This window comes from Aegilops tauschii, chromosome 7 (assembly GCF_002575655.3).
Source record: "Aegilops tauschii subsp. strangulata cultivar AL8/78 chromosome 7, Aet v6.0, whole genome shotgun sequence".
Lineage (NCBI taxonomy): Eukaryota > Viridiplantae > Streptophyta > Magnoliopsida > Poales > Poaceae > Aegilops > Aegilops tauschii.
In genome coordinates, this window is record NC_053041.3 from 607108331 (window position 1) to 607131334 (window position 23004).

Genomic DNA, 23004 nt, shown 5'->3' on the forward strand with positions numbered 1-23004 from the left:
TCCGAATTGGACAAAGGGTGCAGCCCCCTTTTCCTTCTCCCTCTCCCCCTCTTTCCTTCTCTCCTACTCCAACAAGGAAAGGAGGAGTCCTACTCCCGGTGGGAGTAGGACTCCCCCCTTGGCGCGCCCTCCTCCTTGGCCGGCCGCCTCCCCCCTTGCTCCTTTATATACGGGGGCAGGGGGCACCCCATAGACACAACAATTGATCGTTTGATCTTTTAGCCGTGTGCGTTGCCCCCCTCCACCATAGTCCACCTCGATAATACTATAGCGGTGCTTAGCCGAAGCCCTGCGTCGGTAGAACATCATCATCATCACCACGCCGTCGTGCTGACGAAACTCTCCCTCAACACTCGGCTGGATCGGAGTTCGAGGGACGTCATCGGGCTGAACGTGTGCTGAACTCGGAGGTGCCATGCGTTCGGTACTTGATCAGTCGGATCGTGAAGTCGTACGACTACATCAACCGCGTTGTACTAACGCTTCCGCTTTCGGTCTACGAGATTACGTGGACACACTCTCCCCTCTCGTTGCTATGCATCACCATGATCTTGCGCGTGCGTAGGAATTTTTTTGAAATTACTACGTTCCCCAACAGTGGCATCAGAGCCAGGTTTTATGCGTTGATGTTATATGCACGAGTAGAACACAAGTGAGTTATGGGCGATATAAGTCATACTGCTTACCAGCATGTCATACTTTGGTTCGGCGGTATTGTTGGATGAAGCGGCCCGGACCGACATTACGCGTACGCTTACGCGAGACTGGTTCTTCCGACGTGCTTTGCACAGAGGTGGCTGGCGGGTGTCAGTTTCTCCAACTTTAGTTGAACCGAGTGTGGCTACGCCCGGTCCTTGCGAAGGTTAAAACAACACCAACTTGACAAACTATCGTTGTGGTTTTGATGCGTAGGTGAGAACGGTTCTTGCTAAGCCCGTAGCAGCCACGTAAAACTTGCAAAAACAAAGTAGAGGACGTCTAACTTGTTTTTGCAGGGCATGTTGTGATGTGATATGGTCAATACATGATGCTAAATTTTATTTTATGAGATGATCATGTTTTGTAACTGAGTTATCGGCAACTGGCAGGAGCCATATGGTTGTCGCTTTATTGTATGCAATGCAATCGCCCTGTAATGCTTTACTTTATTACTAAGCGGTAGCGATAGTCGTAGAAGCATAAGATTGGCGAGACGACAACGATGCTACGATGGAGATCAAGGTGTCGCGCCGGTGACGATGGTGATCATGACGATGCTTCGGAGATGGAGATCACAAGCACAAGATGATGATGATGGCCATATCATATCACTTATATTGATTGCATGTGATGTTTATCTTTTATGCATCTTATCTTGCTTTGATTGACGATAGCATTATAAGATGATCCCTCACTAAATTATCAAAGTATAAGTGTTCCCCCTGAGTATGCACCGTTGCGAAAGTTCTTCGTGCTGAGACACCACGTGATGATCGGGTGTGATAGGCTCTACGTTCAAATACAACGGGTGCAAAACAGTCGCACACGCGGAATACTCAGGTTAAGCTTGACGAGCCTAGCATATAACAGATATCGCCTCGGAACACGGAGACCGAAAGGTCGAGCGTGAATCATATAGTAGATATGATCAACATAGTGATGTTCACCGTTGAAACTACTCCATCTCACGTGATGATCGGACATGGTTTAGTTGATATGGATCACGTGATCACTTAGAGGATTAGAGGGATGTCTATCTAAGTGGGAGTTCTTAAGTAATATGATTAATTGAACTTAAATTTATCATGAACTTAGTCCTGATAGTATTTTGCAAATTATGTTGTAGATCAATAGCTCGCGTTGTTGCTTCCCTGTGTTTATTTTTGATATGTTCCTAGAGAAAAATTATGTTGAAAGATGTTAGTAGCAAAGATGCGAATTGGATCCGTGATCTGAGGATTATCCTCATTGCTGCACAGAAGAATTATTTCCTTGATGCACCGCTAGGTGACAGACCTATTGCAGGAGCAGATGCAAACGTTATGAACGTTTGGCTAGCTCAATATGATGACTACTTGATAGTTTAGTGCACCATGCTTAACGGCTTAGAATCGGGACTTCAAAGACGTTTTGAACGTCATGGACCATATGAGATGTTTCAGGAGTTGAAGTTAATATTTCAAGAAAATACCCGAGTTGAGAGATATGAAGTCTCCAACAAGTTCTATAGCTAAAAGATGGAGGAGAATAGCTCAAGCAGTGAGCATATGCTCAGATTGTCTGGGTACTACAATCGCTTGAATCAAGTGGGAGTTAATCTTCCAGATAAAATAGTGATTGACAGAATTCTCTAGTCACCATCACCAAGTTAGTAGAACTTCGTGATGAACTATAGTATGCAAGGGATGACGAAAGTAATTCCTGGGCTCTTCGTGATGCTGAAATCGACGAAGGTAGAAATCAAGAAAAACATCAAGTGTTGATGGTTGACGAGAACACTAGTTTCAAGAAAAGGGCAAAGGGAAGAAGGGGAACTTCAAGAAGAACGACAAGCAAGTTGCTGCTCAAGTGAAGAAGCCCAAGTCTGGTCCTAAGCCTGAGACTAAGTGCTTCTACTGCAAAGGGACTGGTCATTGGAAGCGGAACTACCCCAAGTATTTGGTGGATAAGAAGGATGGCAAAGTGAACAAAGGTATATTGGATATACATGTTATTGATGTGTACTTTACTAGTGTTTATAGCAACCCCTCGACATTTGATACTGGTTCAGTTGCTAAGAGTAGTAACTCGAAACGGGAGTAGCAGAATAAACAGAGACTAGTAAAAGGCGAGGTGACGATGTGTGTTGGAAGTAGTTCCAAGATTGATATGATCATCATCGCACACTCCCTATACTTTCGGGATTAGTGTTGAAACTAAATAAGTGTTATTTGGTGTTTGCAGCATGAATATGATTTGATCATGTTTGTTGCAATACGGTTATTCATTTAAATTAGAGAATAATTGTTGTTCTGTTTACATGAATAAAACCTTCTATGGTCATACACCCAATAAAATGGTTTGTTGGATCTCGATCGTAGTGATACACATATTCATAATAATGAAGCCAAAAGATGCAAAGTTAATAATGATAGTGCAACTTATTTGTGGCACTGCCGTTTAGGTCATATTGGTGTAAAGCGCATGAAGAAACTCCATGCTGATGGGATTTTGGAATCACTTGATTATGAATCACTTGATGCTTACGAACCGTGCCTCATGGGCAAGAGGACTAAAACGCCGTTCTCCGGAACTATGGAGAGAGCAACAGATTTGTTGGAAATCATACATACAGATGTATGTGGTCCGATGAATGTTGAGGCTCGTGGCGGATATCGATATTTTCTCACCTTCACAGCTGATTTAAGCAGATATGGGTATATCTACTTAATGAAACACAAGTCTGAAACATTTGAAACGTTCAAAGAATTTCAGAGTGAAGTGGAGAATCATCGTAACAAGAAAATAAAATTTTCTACGATATGATCGCAGAGGTAAAATATTTGAGTTACGAGTTTGGCCTTCAATTAAAACAATGTGGAATAGTTTCACAAACTCATGCCACCTGGAACACCACAACATAATGGTGTGTCCGAACACCATAACCGTACTTTATTGAATATAGTACAATCTATGATGTCTCTTACCGATTTGCCACTATCGTTTTGGGGTTATGCATTAGAGACAGCTGCATTCACGTTAAAACGGCACCATCTAAATCCGTTGAGACGACACCATATGAACTGTGGTTTGGCAAGAAACCAAAGTTGGCGTTTCTTAAAGTTTGGGGTTGCGATGCTTATGTGAAAAAGTTTCATCCTGGTAAGCTCAAACCCAAATCGGAGAAATGTGTCTTCATAGGATACCCAAAGGAGACAGTTGGGTACACCTTCTATCACAGATCCGAAGGCAAGACATTCGTTGCTAAGAATGGATCCTTTGTAGAGAAGGAGTTTCTCTCGAAAGAAGTGAGTGGGAGGAAAGTAGAACTTGATGTGGTAATTGTACCTGCTCCCTTATTGGAATGTAGTTCATCGCAGAAACCAGTTTCTGTGACGCCTATACCAATTAGTGAGGAAGTTAATGATGATGATCATGGAACTTTAGATCAAGTTATTACTGAACCTCGTAGGTCAACCAGAGTAAGATCCGCACCAGAGTGGTACGGTAATCCTGTTCTGGAGGTTATGTTACTAGACCATGACGAACCTACGAACTATGAAGAAGCGATGGAGAGCACAGATTCCGCAAAATGGCTTGAAGCCATGAAATCTGAGATGGGATCCATGTATGAGAACAATGTGTGGACTTTGGTTGACTTGCCCGATGATCGGCAAGCAATTGAGAATAAATGGATCTTCAAGAGGAAGACGGACGCTGATAGTAGTGTTACTATCTACAAAGCTAGACTTGTCGAAAAAAGGTTTTTGACAAAGTTCAAGGTGTTGACTATGATGAGATTTTCTCACTCGTAGCGATGCTTAAGTCTGTCCGAATCATGTTAGCAATTGCCGCATTTTATGAAATTTGGCAAATGGATGTCAAAACTGCAGTCCTTAATGGATTTCTTAAAGAAGAGTTGTATATGATGCAACCAGAAGGTTTTGTCAATCCAAAAGATGCTACAAAGTGTGAAAGCACCAGTGATCCATTTATGGACTGGTGCAAGCATCTCGAAGTTGGAATGGACGCTTTGATAGTGTGATCAAAGCATATAGTTTTATACAGACTTGCGGTGAAGCCTGTATTTACAAGAAAGTGAGTGGGAGCACTACAGCATTTCTGATAAGTATATGTGAATGACATATTGTTGATTGGAAATAATGTAGAATTATTCTGCAAAGCATAAAGGAGTGTTTGAAAGGAGTTTTTCAAAGAAAGACCTCGGTGAAGCTGCTTACATATTGAGCATCATGATCTATAGAGATAGATCAAGACGCTTGATAAGTTTTTCAATGAGTACATACCTTGACAAGATTTTGAAGTAGTTCAAAATGGAACAGTCAAAGAAAGAGTTCTTGCCTGTGTTACAAGGTGTGAAATTGAGTAAGACTCAAAGCCCGACCACGGCAGAAGATAGAAAGAGAATGAAAGTCATTCCCTATGCCTCAGCCATAGGTTCTATAAAGTATGCCATGCAGTGTACCAGATCTATTGTATACCCTACACTGATTTTGGCAAGGGAGTACAATAGTGATCTAGGAGTAGATCACTGGACAGCGGTCAAAATTATCCTTAGTGGAATAAGGATATGTTTCTCGATTATGGGAGTGACAAAAGGTTCGTCGTAAAGGGTTACGTCGATGCAAGTTTTGACACTAATCTAGATGACTCTAAGTCTCGGTCTAGATACATATTGAAAGTGGGAGCAATTAGCTAGAGTAGCTCCGTGCAGAGCATTGTAGACATAGAAATTTGCAAAATACTTACGGATGATCTGAATGTGACAGACCCGTTGACTAAAATTATCTCACAAGCAAAACATGATCACACCTTAGTACTCTTTGGGTGTTAATCACATAGCGATGTGAACTAGATTATTGACTCTAGTAAACCCTTTGGGTGTTGGTCACATGACGATGTGAACTATGGGTGTTAATCACATGGTGATGTGAACTATTGATGTTAAATCACATGGCGATGTGAACTAGATTGTTGACTCTAGTGCAAGTGGGAGACTGAAGGAAATATGCCCTGGAGGCAATAATTAAGTTATTATTTATTTCCTTATATCATGATAAATGTTTATTATTAATGCTAGAATTATATTAACCGGAAACATGATACATGTGTGAATACATAGACAAACAGAGTGTCACTAGTATGCCTCTACTTGACTAGCTCGTTGATCAAAGATGGTTATGTTTCCTAGCCATAGACATGAGTTGTCATTTGATTTACGGGATCATATCATTAGGAGAATGATGTGATTGACTTGACCCATTCCGTTAGCTTAGCACACGATCGTTTAGTATTCTGCTATTGCTTTCTTCATGACTTATACATGTTCCTATGACTATGAGATTATGCAACTCCCGTTTACCGGAGCAACACTTTGTGTCCTACCAAACGTCACAACATAACTGGGTGATTATAAAGGTGCTCTACAGGTGCTTCCAAAGGTACTTGTTGGGTTGGCGTATTTTGAGATTAGGATTTGTCACTCCGATTGTCGGAGAGGTATCTCTGGGCCCACTCAGTAATGCACATCACTATAAGCCTTGCAAGCATTGTAACTAATGAGTTAGTTGCGGGATGATGTATTACAGAACGAGTAAAGAGACTTGCCGGGAACGAGATTGAACTAGGTATTGACATACCGACGATCGAATCTCGGTCAAGTAACATACCGATGACAAAGGGAACAACGTATGTTGTTATGCGGTCTGACCGATAATGATCTTCGTAGAATATGTGGGAGCCAATATGAGCATCTAGGTTCCGCTATTGGTTATTGACCGGAGACGTGTCTCGGTCATGTCTACATAGTTCTCGAACCCGTAGGGTCCGCACGCTTAAAGTTCAATGACGGTTATATTATGAGTTTATGTGTTTTGATGTACCGAAGGTAGTTCGGAGTCCCGGATGAGATCGGGGACATGACGAGGAGTCTCGAAATGGCCGAGATGTAAAGATCGATATATTGGACGAATATATTCGGACTTCGGAAAGGTTCCGAGTGATTCGGGTATTTATCGGAGTACCGGAGAGTTATGGGAATTCGTCGGGGAGAAGTATTGGGCCTTATTGGGCCATACGGGAATAGAGGAGAGAGGCCAAAAGGAAGGAGGCGCGCACCCCCCTCTGGTCCGAATTGGACAAGGGGTGCAGCCCCTTTTCCTTCTCCCTCTCCCCCTGTTTCCTTCTCTCCTACTCCAACAAGGAAAGGAGGAGTCCTACTCCCGGTGGGAGTAGGACTTCCCCCTTGGCGCGCCCTCCTCCTTGGCCGGTCGCCTCCCCCCTTGCTCCTTTATATACGGGGGCAGGGGGCACCCCATAGACACAACAATTGATCGTTTGATCTGTTAGCCGTGTGCGGTGCCCCCCTCCACCATAGTCCACCTCGATAATACTGTAGCGGTGCTTAGGCGAAGCCCTGCGTCGGTAGAACATCATCATTGTCACCACGCTGTCGTGCTGACGAAACGGTCCCTCAACACTCGGCTGGATCGGAGTTCGAGGGACATCATCGGGCTGAACGTGTGCTGAACTCGGAGGTGGCGTGCGTTCGGTACTTGATCGATCGGATCATGAAGACGTACGACTACATCAACCGCGTTGTACTAACGCTTCCTCTTTCGGTCTACGAGGGTACGTGGACAACACTCTCCTCTCCCGTTGCTATGCATCACCATGATTTTGCATGTGCGTAGGAAATTTTTTGAAATTTCTACGTTCCCTAACAACCCCCCCCCCTAACACATGCAGTTGCGACCCCATTGAAAACATGCAGTTGCGACCATATTTAAAAACATGCAGTTGCAATCCCCCTTGAAAGCAAGCATTCCGAACCTATTTGACAACATGTAGTTATGACCCCATTTGAAAATTTGCAGTGCCAACCCCATTGAGAATTTGCAGTTGCGTCCCTCTTGAAAATTTGCAGTTACGACCCATTTGAAAATTTGTAGTTGCGACCCCCTTCAAAAACATGAAGTTGCAACCCTATTTTGAAAACTTACAGTTGCGGTACTACTGAAAATTTGTATTTACAACCCCATTTGAAAACATGCAATTGCGACCCCTTTGAAAACATGCAGTTGCAATCCAATTTGAAAACAGCTGCGATCCTTATTGAAAACTTGCAATTGCGACCCTTCAGAACCTGCAGCTGCAACCCTTGAAGACTTGCAAATGTGACCCATTTCAAACTTGCTGTTACAAACCCCATGAAACTTGCAGCTGGGACATATTTAAAAACTTGCAGTGGCCAAACAAACAAATAATGAATACGAGGGAAAAATTGAAAATGGTGCGTTATTCCCCCTAAAATACGCCTCTCATAGTGCGAGACAGTGAAACACGCCTTTGTGCAAGCCTGCCTACGTGCGGCTCGTGAATATGGATAATAATAAGAATACACGAAAAACACAAATGAGAAATGAAAAAGAAGAATAAAGAAAAAAAATGATAAATCTCATCCAATATAAATTAGTTACAAACTGTTTACATATAAAAAGGGAAAAGTTTAAACAGAAAGTAAGAAAAGATTGATAGCGAGAAAATAATAAAGTAAATTAACACATAAAAGAAAACCAAATGAGAACAATAATAAGCAGACAAAATGCAGAAAAAGCTCACCTTGTTTCAGCTTCTCTCCCAAATCCAAATGTGCATATAGCCGAGTCAACAACGAAAAAGTTGAAAAAGTCGTACTAGTTTTAAAAGACTAATGGAGAGTCCCTAACACACGAGACATGATTTGAGATGTTAGACCATGGGTTGTTGCTGACTCGAATGTGGGTCCATTTCACGTCTTTCAACCCGGCCGCGTCTATATATTGGATGTGTCGGTCAATCCTAGCCTACATGAAGAACAAATCCCATCTACTCTGCCTCCACGCGCACTGCCCACCGTCATTCCACTCGTTGTTGCTGCCGCCGCCGGCAATCCCGTCACGTCCACCACGTGCACAATTGTATGGGAGAGAAGACCTCCGAAACCACACCCCTTGAGATCTTGTATGGGAGAGGCCGAGGGAGTCCTGGACTAAGGGGTCCTAGGGCGTCCGGCCTGTTATCTATGGGCCGGACTGATGGGCTGTGAAGACATGAAGGCCGAAGACTGCACCGTGTCCGGATTGGACTCTAGTTGGCGTGAAGGGCAAGCTTGGCGACCAACTATGAAGATTCCTTCTTATGTAACCGACTCCATGTAACCCTAGATCTCTCCTGTTACCATCGATCCTAGACGCACAGTTCGGGACCCCCTACCCGAGATCCGCCGGTTTTGACACTGACATTGGTGCTTTCATTGAGAGTTCCACTGTGCCGTCGACAAAAGGTTTGATGGCCCCTTCAATCGTCAATGATGACGCTGTCCAGGGAGAAACCTTTCTCCCCGGACAGATCTTCGTGTTCGGCGGCTTCGTACGGCGGGCCAACTCGCTTGGCCATCTGGAGTAGATCGACAGCTACGCCCCTGGTCATCAGGTCAGATTTGGAAGCTTGAACTACGTTGCGGACATCCGTGGAGACTGGATCTTCGACAGATTCGAGACCGCGGCAATCACTCCCCGCCACCCCGATGGACATGGCTTAAACCTGTCATCGGGCCGCATCCAGGAGAGAGCTCCTGCAGCAACTCTGGCCTTAGATCCGAAGCAGATCAAGTCCCCCGAAGATGGGAAGTCCAACCCTATCGCGGGGGCTACCGATTCTGCGGCGTTGGAGCCGCTCGCAGATTCCACTGTGTACGGCATCTGCATCAACGGAACCCCGGACTCTTCTCCGGTGTCGAGTTTCGAACCCTGCGAGCCCGCGGATGCCGAACTCGATCGGTTATCGATCTTCAAGTTCAGCGCCGCGCATGTCTTCCGACACACGCCCATGGGTGACCTACTAAATTCATTAAAAAAACCTATCCCTGGGAGATGGCTCATCGCCGAACTATGTTCGGTTCGAATTTACGGCGGACGATGGAGAATTTTGCTTCCCACCCGCCACCCACTTTATAGCCACCGTCGAAGACCCAACCAACACGCCTGACCCCCGCTCCGAAAACATCACCGGTATGGACGACGATGAGGGGCAGGGCCAGAGCTCTCTACCCGCTAGACACGGACGACCACTTCCTGGTATGATGTGTGTATGCTAGACACACCCGACGACGAGGAGGATCCAGTCAAGAATAAACCTCCTGGTACACAGTCCGAACACCGGCGCCCACGGCGCCGCTCCAAGCCACATCGCCCAAGAGAAAACACTGCTAGCACCAGAAAAGACAACACCCTGGACAATGAAGACCCTGTTGAGGTAGAATCCAAACAGGAGGAACAGGAAAGCGGGCAAGACAGCCCTGATGAACAGGCCACATATGGAGACTCGGAGGACAACAATTATCTCCCACTCTCCGACGAAGAGGAGATCCTCGGCAGCGAGGATTTTATCGTGCCTAAGGAACCTCTCGAGCAGGAACGCTTTAAACGCCGGCTTATAGCCACTGCAAGGAGCCTAAGGAAGAAGCAGCTGCAGCTTCAAGCAAGCCAGGATTTGCTCAATGATAGATGGACCAAGGTCCTGGCCGCAGAAGAATACGGCCTTAGCGGCCCAGACGAAAGCCACCCCAAGAGTAGGTGGCTCCCTTGACACGGTGGCAGGGCATTGGAGCCCACATCACCATCAAACAACGCGGTGGGCCGACCACAATTTGGTCCGGACAAAGCAGCAGCACAAGCAGAGCACCATACCAACCCATCCGGCCACCCAAGCAAGAACAAAGCAGCTTGGGGGAACACTCGCGCCATCCAACAAGACCTGGAGGGTAGAACAGGACACACAAAACCGACACCCAGGTCGCGGGGACATGCCCCTACCAGTAACGACGGTTATCCATTCGGACACAACAGACCCGACCAGGCTCGGTCCAAAAACCGTAAGCGGAGTCCACCGGAGGTGTTACACAGTGTGGCCCAACATAGAGGAGCCGCACACCCTCTCTGCTTCACCGACGAGGTAATGGAGCACGAATTCCCAAACGGGTTTAAACCCATTAACATCGAATCATACGATGTAACAACAACCCCGCGGTATGGATTGAGGATTACCTCCTCCATATTCACATGGCTCGCGGAGACGACCTTCATGCCATTAAATACATACCTCTCAAGCTTAAAGGGCCAGCTCGCTACTGGCTAAACAGTTTACCAGAAAATTCTATTGGTAGCTGGGAAGATTTGGAAGACGCCTTTCAAGACAACTTCCAAGGAACATATGTACGTCCACTAGATGCCGATGACTTAAGTCATATTGTCCAGAAGCCCGGCGAGTCAGCCAGGGAGCTCTGGACTAGGTCCTTAGTAAAAAAGAACCAAATTGTCGACTGTCCGGACGCAGAAGCCCTCGCAGCCTTCAAACATGGCGTCCGGGATGAATGGCTAGCGCGTCACCTCGGCCAGGAAGGACCCAAGTCCATGAAAGCCCTTACCACTCTAATGACTTGCTTTTGTGCGGGAGAAGATAACTGGCTCGCTCGTAAAAGCAACAACGCCAGCGACCTAGGCACTTCTGAAATTCGAGACGGCAACGGCAAGCCACGACGAACCGAACACAACACTCACAGTAATATATGCGACACAGCGGTGAACGCCGGATTTCACAATCCGAAGCCCGGTCAACGGAAGAAGCCACTAAAGGCAAACCAGGATGGACCATCCACCCTTGACAGGATATTGGACCGACTTTGTCAGATTCACGGTCACCCTGATAAGCCAGCTAATCATACCAACATAAACTATTGGGTCCTCAAGCAGGCAGGCAAGCTCAACGCCGATCACAAGGGGAGGAGGCCACCAGGCGATAGAGACGACGGATCGGCTCGCCAGCCTTATACCAGGGGCCAGAAACACTTTCCCTCTGAAGTTTGACCACTCCCAGAACGGAAATAGCAGTTCGGCTTCCGCCACCCACCTACTGTACTGGCAAAGTTTACACCACACGTACATCACTACGCACTCAAGATACCATGGGCATCGGCGGAAGCACAATATGGACAACCCTGCAAGAATCCCCGTAATGTTTTTATCCGTTTCCCTTATTTTTCTGTATCATTTCTTAAAAACAGGTGACCATCAGGACAGCATCTACATCGGACTCTATCGAAGTTCGGATCTGCACACTCACCTAAGGGGCCACTCCGTTAAGGATTCCCCTCCCCGAGGACGGGCGGCGCAGACATGCGACAGGAGGTCCAAAATAAGCTTTTGTAGACCGCACTCTTTCTTTTGAGCATGTACCATGCTCTTCTCCTCTGTTCCCAACCCCGAGCATGTCAAATAGCTGGGTTGTGGTTTTTACTCTTTATATATATTTATCATTGGCATATTGCTCCGCTCCCAGTAAACTTTATCCGAACTAATCTTTCATGCTCTTTCTACAATGAGTCCGGCCGTAACGGCTGCCTTACAAGACGCACCTCGGCATAACTTGCCAGGGGCCCGGTATGGGAACAAACGAGTCACCAGTAAAAGTCCGAATAGCTCTATAGCGTACTTCGGCGTCGCAAGTTTGGCCTTATATGCATCAGCCACTACTAGGAAAAGGGCTATAGATAATATGGACACTAATGGCGCGCCACACATGTGGTGCGCCACTACTATATACTAATGGCGCACCATGTGTTGGTACGCCATTAGTGTCCAAATACTAATGGCGCACCACATCCACGGTGCGCCACTACTAACAAATTTTTTTTATTTTTTTCAAAACTAGTAATGGCGCAGCAGGGACAGTGCGCCATTACTAGTTTAACTAGTAATGGCGCACCACACCCTCGGTGTGCCACTACTAACAATTTTTTTTATTTTTTTCAAAGTTAGTAATGGCGCACCGTGGGTGTAGTGCGTCATTACTAGTTAAACTAGTAATGACGCACCACACCCACGGTGCGCCATTACTAACTTTGCCCAAAAATTCCACCGAATGCACCCCCCCCCGCCCGTGGATCGTCTTTTCAGTTTTAAAAAAAATAAAAGAAAATGATGGAAATGTCAAAAAAATAAAATAAGTTTCCCATGTGATAGGTGGTCTAGTTGTTGGGAAAATTTACAAATATGAAATTCGACTTTATTTGCAAAATCTCTCTGGAATTTGTAAAATGGGCATAACTTTTGCATACGAACTCGGATTAAAAAGTTTTATATATGAAAAATCATCTACTCGAAAAGTTACATACGAATTGAACTCGGATTAACCCCATTCAACATCATCAAAATCTCCGAAAACCTAACAAAACGAAAGATATGGGGCTTTTAAGATCTAGAGGGGGAAAATGAAAAAAAATCAAACTTACTAGTAGCGCACCATTTGCTAGGTGTGCCACTAGTAATAGAAAAAAATTGGTTTCAAAAAAACTTTTTTTGGATTTTTTTTTTCAAAATATGATACGTAATATGACCGGGAAGTTTGAAATATTTTTTCAAAATTTCATCACACTCATGAACATGAACATGGACAAAGTCCTAGACATCAACAAGGTTTAATAGGATTGATATGATAGATATATCAACAAGTGCCTGTGAAGTGAATTGGTGCTTTGGTTGGATAGAACTCTGAAGTTAAGCGTGCTTGGGCTGGAGTAGTGTGAGGATGGGTGACCTTTCGAAAAATTTGAAAAAAATATTTCTGAAAAAAAATTTAAAAAAAAGTTAGTAATGGCGCACTTCTATGTGGTGCGCCGTTACTAAGTCAGATAGTAATGGCGCACCGTGTGATGTACTAATGGCGCACTGCCCGGTGCGCCATTAGTAAAAAGTTCTAATGGCGTGATGCTAGTGGCGCACCTGTAGTGCGCCATTAGTAGGCAAAACAGGTGCGCCACTAGGAGGCTTTTTCCTAGTAGTGAGCTCCGAATCATTGTCTTTGGTCAATAGTTGGGTTGACCGGCTCCTGTGCTTGCTACCCTACGTTCCGCTCTATCGGCTAGGGTAGTAAAGGGAGAACTACTGTGATTGTGCCCTGGCCTAGACCGGATGAGCACCTCAGTAGAGAAAGCCGAAAACTGACTGTCATGATGCGGCGAGAGCTGGTCAATCACTTGACGACTTATTCGAATCTTTAGTGATTCTCCGTGTCACACGAGGGGTCTCTTTTAGATCAACATATGTAAGGCACTATGCGCCGTATACATACCAGGGGCTATGTCGTAGCCCCACCATAAAACTCCCATGGCTAAGTGAAAGTGTTAAATCCCTATAGTCTGATTGCCTGGTTCGCCGCATTATCACCTCCTTTATGGACCAAGACTTTGGGTAAAGAGTGATTAAAGGCTTTTCCGAACACCCCCGTACTTCCTACGAGGGGGCTGAAGCCGACGACTGGAAAATTTTCAGATTATACTAAAATGGCCACACAGGAGGAATTCAAGCTTTCGAGCAAAATATAAATAGATTAACTATAAAGTTGTCTGTTACACCATTATATAAATCACTCGAACATTATATCTTTCTAGCATTGACCCTCTATCAAGAGGGCAGCGTCTAAGACGTCTTCAAAATAGTGCTCCGGCTCATTACGGTCTTGGCCCGTGGGTGGACTCCTCGCCGCAACGTCAATGGCCTTCATCTTTAGCCAAAATGTTTTGACTCGGGCAAAGGCCATCCGTGCACCCTCAATGCACGCCGATCGCTTCACAGCGTCGATATGTGGCACCGCGTCAACAAGCCGCCGCACCAGGCCAAAATAACTACCAGGAATAGGTTCATTTGGCCACAACCGGATTATGACGTTCTTCATGGCGTCACCAGATATCCTATGAAGCTCAGCCCACTGGGACATCTGTTCATTGAGCAACAGAGGGCGCTTTGACGTGCTGAATTGCTTCCAGAAAAGCTTCTCCGTTGCATATCCCTCTTGTGCGTGGTAAAACTGCGCCGCATCGGAAGAACTCTTCGGTAAGTCCAAAAATTTGTCCGAAGAACTCCATACTTGGTTAAGCCGAACATAGTTCGGATCGCCGAACTTAGTCTGCAGCAAGAAGGGCTTGCCAGCCGCAATCTCCCCAGTTTGCCGGATCTCCTCATGGGTCGCTCTGGATTCAGACCGTGCTTCTCTCGCCTCTCGTAAGGCCTTGTCAAGTTCAGCCGTTTTGGCTTTATTTTCCTCCTCAAGAAGTTTACAGCGGCCAGCCGCATTCTCTAACTCGTGCGCCATAGTGGACATCTTCTCTTTGTCTTGGCGCCGTGCAGCTTGTTCGTCTTTCAACTCAGCTGATGCCTTTTCGGCTGCCGCATTACTAACCCGGGCCTGCTCCTTGGCCCGGGCCTGCTCCGCCCGAAGGGCCTCCACGGCGGCAGCACCATCTGCATTCATGCACATTTCATATAAAACTCTTTTTAGAGTCAGGCTTAAATTACAAGTACATTGGTGTAAAGAATGCTAGGAATATATACCTTGCGAGTCGTCAAGACGCCTGTTGATCAATGCAATATCATCCTCCGCAATATCCAGCTTTCGCTGCAGTTCGGCCACTTCCTTATTTCGGGTAGCCGCAGGAGGGGAGGTAGCCTGTATTTGAAGTAAAATCAAGGTTAGTACCTGAGCATATATTTTCTATCCTCCGATCGCTTCCTTTGGAAGGCAATCCGAGTCTCAGGGGCTACTGCATATACAACAGGTTCATTCTGTCAATATCATTCAATTGGCAAAACTACATCACAAACCTCAAAACCTCTTAGAAGGCTCGAGAAGGCCTCGTTCAATCCACTTTTCGCGGATAGAACCTTTTCGACCACCGTAACCATCAAGGCACGGTGCTTCTCTGGAATGGACGCTCGCTGCAGCATGTCCGTCAACATTTCCGGCGCTCCGGGGTCTATGGAAACCACCGCCGGAGTACGGCATTCCTTTGAAGGAATCTGCTTATTCTCCCCCAGAATCGTCTCCGGATGTAAACCGGACGGTTCGGGGCCGTCATCCTTGATTCCCGAACCTGGGATGACAGAGGCACCACCTTCGGGTAACGCCTTCTTCGTTTCCTGCAGTGCTTGAAGATTGGGAGGAGCCCTTCGGGACGATACTTCGATATCATCCCCCTTGTTGGGCGAAGAAGCCGGAGATGGCGTGTCACTCTCCATCATCTCCAGAAGAAGGTCTCCCGAGGAGGAGGACGATTGAGAAACACCAGGCGTTAACCTGCGTGGATGTGCATATGTCGGATGATTACTTCACTAATAAGGGAAGAATGAGGTACGTTTAAAGTGCCCCACTTACGGTTTGGCCAGAGGTTCGTCCTCGCCAGAAAGCCTTACGGCAGCATTGCTTGCCCGGCCCAAAGTACCTGACGATGGCATTTGTCCTCTCTTGGAAGGCTTCCCCTCCTGATCTTCGGAAGCAACCCTCTTTTTGCCATGGAGAGCTTCCTCCGCATCTTTGCCCTTGGGCAAAAGAGTTTCGGTGTCCCCGAACACAGCGTCTAATTCGTCCTCAGGGCGAGTATCACCTTCAGGTCCCCCGCTCTTGCCCCCTTCTACAGGCACCTGGTACGGTGTGGGAATCAGCATTCTCGTCAGAAGGGCGGTCGCAGAGTCTTCGGGAAGGGGCGCCGGACACCAGATCAACACCGCTTTCTTTATCCAGTCCTGTAAAGGGACGAATTGTTCAGTATCTTGTCAGGAGATGATTGAATGGAAGGTGTTCAGAGTTTGAGCACTTACCGCAGTGTCCGGATGATTGCAGTCAAGGCCTACATCTTTGGTGGTGTCCGGCCATTGCTCTCGTTCCCCGAAATATAATTTCCACATTCCTTCATGCGTGGTGCCGAAGAAGTGCTGAAGAGGCCGCCGCCCTTCTGGATTCTCCCACACACGGAGAGGCCGCCGCTGACATGGCAGGGTCCGGCGGACTAGAATTACTTGAACGACGTTCACAAGACCGATGCCCTTCTCGGTAAGGCTTCAGATGCGACCTTGCAGAGTCTGCACTTCACTGACGAATCCCTAGTCCGGTCCCTTATTGATACATGAAGCAAGCTGAATTGGAGGGCCGGGTCGGAACGCTGGCGTAGCCACCCACTTGGAGCCCTGCGGCTCGTTGATATAAAACCACCCCTGCTGCCATAGGTCGGAAGACTTGGCGAAAGATCCTTCAAACCAAACCGCGCTGGCAAGCTTGCCTATTGTGACGCTGCCGCACTCTGCCTGCTCCTCCTCTGTCACCTGCGGCCTCACATCAAAGGTCTTGAGCCACGGACCAAAGTGCGGAGGAGTCCGAAGGAAGGCCTCACACGTGACGATAAATGTCGAGATGAGGAGAATAGAGTCCGGGGCCAGATCGTGAAAGTCTAGCCCATAGTAGAACATGAGCCCCCGGACGAAGGGGTTAAGCGCGAACCCTAACCCATGGAGGAAGTTGGACACAAACACTACCCTCTCGCCGGATTTGGGGGTAGGAACGACCTGCCCCTGTGTAGGGAGCCGATGAAGGATTTCCGGGGTCAGATACCTTGCAGCGCGAAGCTTCGCAATATCCTCCTCTGTGACAGAAGAAGCCACCTGACGGTGTCCTGGACTAGGGGGTACTCATCACGTCTCCCGATCAGTCGGATTGGCCAAGGACCCCCACGGCCCTATACTCATGGGCCAGTTCGAACAGCTGCCGCATACAAGGAAGATTCCACAAGACTTGGTGATCAAGACAAGGACTCCTCCCCACCGGCGTATTCGGTTAGGACTCTTGTTATCCTAGGCCTCTGGTGCATTATATAAACCGAGGCCAGGCTAGTCGATACGGATATACACAAATCATAATCATAGGCTAGCTTCTAGGGTTTAGCGTCTATGATCTCGTGGTAGATCAACTCTTGTAATACTCATATCATCAAGATCAATCAAGCAGGAAGTAGGGTATTACCTCCATCGAGAGGGCCGGAACCTGGGTAAACATTGTGTCCCCCGCCTCCTGTTACCATCCGCCTTAGATGCATAGTTCGGGACCCCCTACCCGAGATCCACCGGTTTTGACACCGAAATTGATGCTTTCATTGAGAGTTCCGCTGTGTGATCGGCAAAAGATCGATGGCTCGCCTGCAGATCAACTGCGACTTTGGCATCTTCGTCACCAGCTCGACTGGTCACCTTGGCTGGACCGAGGACTGCGCCCTACCTCCGATCGTCATGTTCGGATGAGGGACTTCATCAACATCAACTCCGATCTCTATCAAGATCATGGAGGAATCATCCAGGGAGCCCGGGGGCTCAACGTCAACATTGCCCTCGGGCAACTGTGCTGTTTTTCTGGACAGCGAACTTGTATCCGCCGCCACCGCCTCCTCAAGTGTCGTTTTAACGATTGCTTCGGTGGAATTGTGCGGAATTGAGTCTACAACAACCCTGGAAAATTTTGTCGAGTTCCGATGGAGGAATCTCTGGCAATCCGCGATATACCGGAGCCGTTTCGAATCTGGATGGGAATCTGGACGAGTTTGGAGCGTCGCATCCAGCATCTAGCTCGGACGTCCTTTGGAAGATCCAACCGTTGATCGGCTGCGGAATTCCTATATCTACCACCCCTCAAAATTTCAGCTCGATCCGACCGTTCAAACTCCGGGAAACCTCCAATGAGCGCAACGATTTTCGGATCCGTTTTTTGCGCGAATACGAATCCGGCCCGAGTTCATGTTTCTTCATCAACGGAATATCGGACACCCCTTTTGAAGGAATTTTTTTTCTAGGGTATTGCGTGTTGTTTTTAAACACGTACCCATAAAATTTTAAGCCTCCTCCGAGGTAATCTTCACCATCACGCTGGTGTCAAACCAGTCTGGCAGTATTGCTCCACAGCTGCCGACCTACGCTAGACACGTCGCCGCTTTATTGAGCCGAGCTCAACTCCTTCGATCATCATCTCGGCAAGCCGAACAAGAGTTCGGCATCGCGAAGGATAAATCATCATCAACATCGCTGCCCCACGGATTACACGGAGCGGGCACACCGGCATCGCCACGTGGTAGCTTCATCAAGCTAGCGTCGATCGCGTCACAAGTCCTGACCTGCGTCGGCATCACCATGCTGCCTCTTCTTCAAATCATCATCAAACACGCCGACCTGTTTCGACACATCGGCTGACATGTAGACTCCGGCATCTCTTCGCCGAGCTGCTCCAACACCTCGGCTAGACCGGGGGCTTCCTCATCTCTTCATCAACCTACTCCGGTGACTTTGGTGTCACCAGCCGACCAGCTTCGTCACGATTAGCTGGACCGAGGGCTTTGTCTCGGCAAGCCAACCTTTGCCAGCATTGCCATGCCAACGCTTTATCGCCCATCAGGCAATGGATGTGCGGATTGAGTCCCAATTTTGGGAGTCACCTTTCCATGTATTCCTACAACAAATAAACCAGGTGCTATTAATCCTAGTAATTTTTGCTTGTTTGGGTTTATTTTTTCGAAGAAATTATTACTCTGGTTTGTTCCATCATCTGTACGCAGGTCTATCGAATGATGGCCGCACTAACGACGGTCGCACGGTGGTTCGGTCAGGTTCCGTACATAGTCCGGCGCACGCCGCATCCGAAACTCGGACCGACCTATGAATTCAGGCTTTGCCACGCCTTCACCGCATCACGCCGACGCCCTGCATCGACGTTCACTTCGGCGCGCAGGCCATATTTTCTTTTATTACTCACTTTGCATAAATTATTTATTATGCAACGATTTTTTTAATTATTATTATTACTATTATCTCCGGTTTGCACTATTTTTGTGCACAGGAAAATGATCCGGGTCGGGCAGTATCGTCAACTCGGTGTACTGACATACCCCACGCCGGGGACTTCGGCGTCACTCTGCCGGCCTGCATTGGCCGTGCTATGTCACCACTTCGGAGTGCCGAGCTCTTCGCTCTGCCACCTCGGGACCGGCTTGGGGGATGGAACCTTGTCCCGCATCAATCTCGGACCGCGTCATCAATGCCGAACACATTAACCAGCTAAGATGCCTTCATGCTCAAAGTTTTAAATTTTTAACTTGTGTTCGGTTTGACCTAGCATTATACCTTTTTGGCAAAAAGTTGTTTGTGAAAAAAATTCCTTGTCATAACCTTGTTTGTGACACACAAATTCAAATACCCAGTTCACTTGGGGGCTTCCTTCATGAAGCCTTTCCTCTTGCATATGATTATACTTGAACGGCTTCGTTCCTTGTTCGTGTATTACGCCACAATATGCACCATATTGACTTAAGCGATTTGCAAGCTGGGTTGCCTCGCTCCTGTGTTTACCCCTACGTTCCCGATTGTTCGGCTAGGGAGTAAAGGGAGCACCTCTGCGATTGTCACGGTCGGATCATCCGAGCTCGGACCTCAGACTGGGTGAAGCCGAAAGCTAGCACTCTTATTGTTTTCAATTATGGTCGGCACACAACGGAACTCATGAGTATAAAAAATCTATTGCACAAGTCTCATATGAACAATGAGCAATCGAAGAAAGGTATCGGTGGGGGTACTATTTTCTTCGAAGATGCTTCTTACACTTTGTCAGTAATATAGCATAAGTTCCCTGAGCACGCTTTGTCTGTTACAGCCTTATGGCCTAATTGCCTGGTTATCGGAAACACCGTCCATATTTTCAACAGGTGGAGTACATAACACTTTTCGGTCCTTGACCAAAGAGGGAGAAGCCGACGGTCGGTTAAGACGCGTTTAAAGTTCGGGTGAACAAAGATATGATATTAGTACTTCGGTACATACAATCATTATACATAAAATTATTTTACCCAAGTCACTTGGGGGCTCTTAAATGAGCCGTTTTATAATAAGTGTTCTTCTTCTTAGTCGTTGCAAAGTTTTTTATTATTATTTACCACTCCCTTTTTCGACACGAGTGTGTGGTCACTAGCCGGGGAGCCTAATTTCTCTTTCAAAACCGCTAGAGATCAGTTTACTAAACTGGCCTAACGAGAAGTACTCCGCCTTCAAGATAGGAGGTTGAAGCCGTAGGCTGACCCGCTTGAAGTCTTGAGATAGGATGTGTCATGTTAAAGCACGACAGAAGCACCTTTTTTTCTAAGACCAATTTTCGATTTGGCACCGAACACTTGTTGTAGTTCGAACGTCCAGTTTTTACTGAAGTTTTTTTTTCTGGTTTTCCAAGCTTATGGCACTTTTAAACTATTTGTGTGTTTCCAGCATAATTCTCGCAGTGCAACGCCGGACACCTTTAGAGATTCGGCAAAAACATTCTCGGACACTACTATATATGCATTGGTTTCGAATTGTGTCTTTGGTCAATAGTTGGGTTGCCCAGCTCCTGTGCTTGCCTCCTACGTTCCGCTTTGTATGGCTAGGTGTGCAAAGGGAGAACCACTGCGATTGTGCTTCCAGCTCGCATGGTTAAGCACCTCAGTGGAGAAAGCCAAAAACTGCCTATCACAATAAGTGTAAACTGGTCAACGATCCGATGACTATGTTAAATGATGGGCCGTTCGTAACATTGGCCGAAGTGTTTACGGCTTGACCTCGGATGTCGCCGAACACTAACCGGGGGCTCATAGCTAGCTTCTATAGTTTAAAGCTCCTATGACTAAGCGAATGTTATAAGGCCCGCATATCTGATTGCCTCGTTTCCGCTAACACAACCGCCTTCGGGCACCGAGACGTCAGCTAAGGGTTCTCTTGTTATTGCGGAAACACCCTGCGTAGTATCTACAAATGGGTAGAAGCTGACGATGGGCCACTTTCAACTGATAAACGGTCGCAATGGAGTCAAAATAATGATGTAAAGTACTTGGATACATAGAATCATTACACATAATCTGTGATTTTACTCTAGATATCTATGCTTAATTCGGCCACCCGTGCCCACATTAAGGCTCGGGGGCTACTGGGCTTTGCGCTCATTATTTACAAATATTAAAGGGGCACATTGATCCCCTGATCTGGTGTTGCCACCCGACCAGTGTCTCAGGGGCTACTGCATTGCCTATTCAATGTAGAAAATTCAAAGGGCTCAGTGTTCGGCTTGATCGAACTATGGGAAAGCGCGTCTTCGGACAACAATAAGTACCATTTGGACCTATCTGGCATCAAGCTAATATATCACGGCGACTTCTCACGACCCTCTCTCAGGGGCCCGTCTGCTGATCATTATTATTTCTAATATATTACACTACGTTTCTATTCCTATGTATGCTGCCGAGCTAGGAGTTGATCCTCACGCCGATTTCGCAAATCGACCTGAGTCTCAGGGGCTACTAGGGTCAGCAGTTTCATATTTTCCTTCAGGTGCATCTCAAATTTTAGACCAACACACACCTTGAGGGCTACCGGATATACATATACTGGCTATATATCTCGGCAGAGAATAAATTGCACCAATCAAAAATATTCACAAAAAATCAGCCCGCTGTCTGGTGGTGCACCACCTCGGAAGCAGTCTGGCATAAAGCTCAGGCGCCAGTGGCTGGCTCCATAGAGGGCATTTCCGGCATTGAGCTCGGCTAAACTTTTTAGAACCAAGGTGATCTATGACACCTCGGATACAGTCCGGCGTTGAAGCTCCACCATAGTCCGGCATTGGAGCTTGGATACGGTCCGGCGTTGGAGCTTGGATGTAGTCCGACGTTGGAGCTCGGATACAGCCCGGCATTGGTACCCGGCTGCAAAAGATACCTCGAATACAGTCCGGCGTTGGGGCTTGGATGCAAGAGGACACTGCCGCCCGGGAACAACTTCAAAACCGAGGTGTGGCATAAAAATAACAAGGCATTGATAAAGTACGGAAACTTAAAGGGGCTCCTCGGATACCCGACGTGTAAACTCGTCGGATGCACTTCGGCGACCCTCAAGATCGAAGATGAGAAGATTTGTTCAACCAGTTTTCAAGACCGACAACCGAAGATGAAGAACAGTTCGGAAGAATCGAGGAGCGCCCCAACTTGAAGACCGGTTAAGGGGGCTACTGACGGTGTCCTGGACTAGGGGGTACTCATCACGTCGTCTCCCGATCAGTTGGATTGGGCCGAGGACCCCCACGGCTGTATACTCATGGGCCAGTTCGGACAGCTGCCGCATACAAGGAAGATTCTACAAGACTTGGTGACCAAGACAAGGACTCCTCCCCACCGGCGCATTCGGCTAGGACTCTTGTTATCCTAGGCCTCTGGTGCATTATATAAACCGAGGCCAGGCTAGTCGATACGGATATACACAAATCATAATCATAGGCTAGCTTCTAGGGTTTAGCCTCTACGATCTCGTGGTAGATCAACTCTTGTAATACTCATATCATCAAGATCAATCAAGCAGGAAGTAGGGTATTACCTCCATCGAGAGGGCC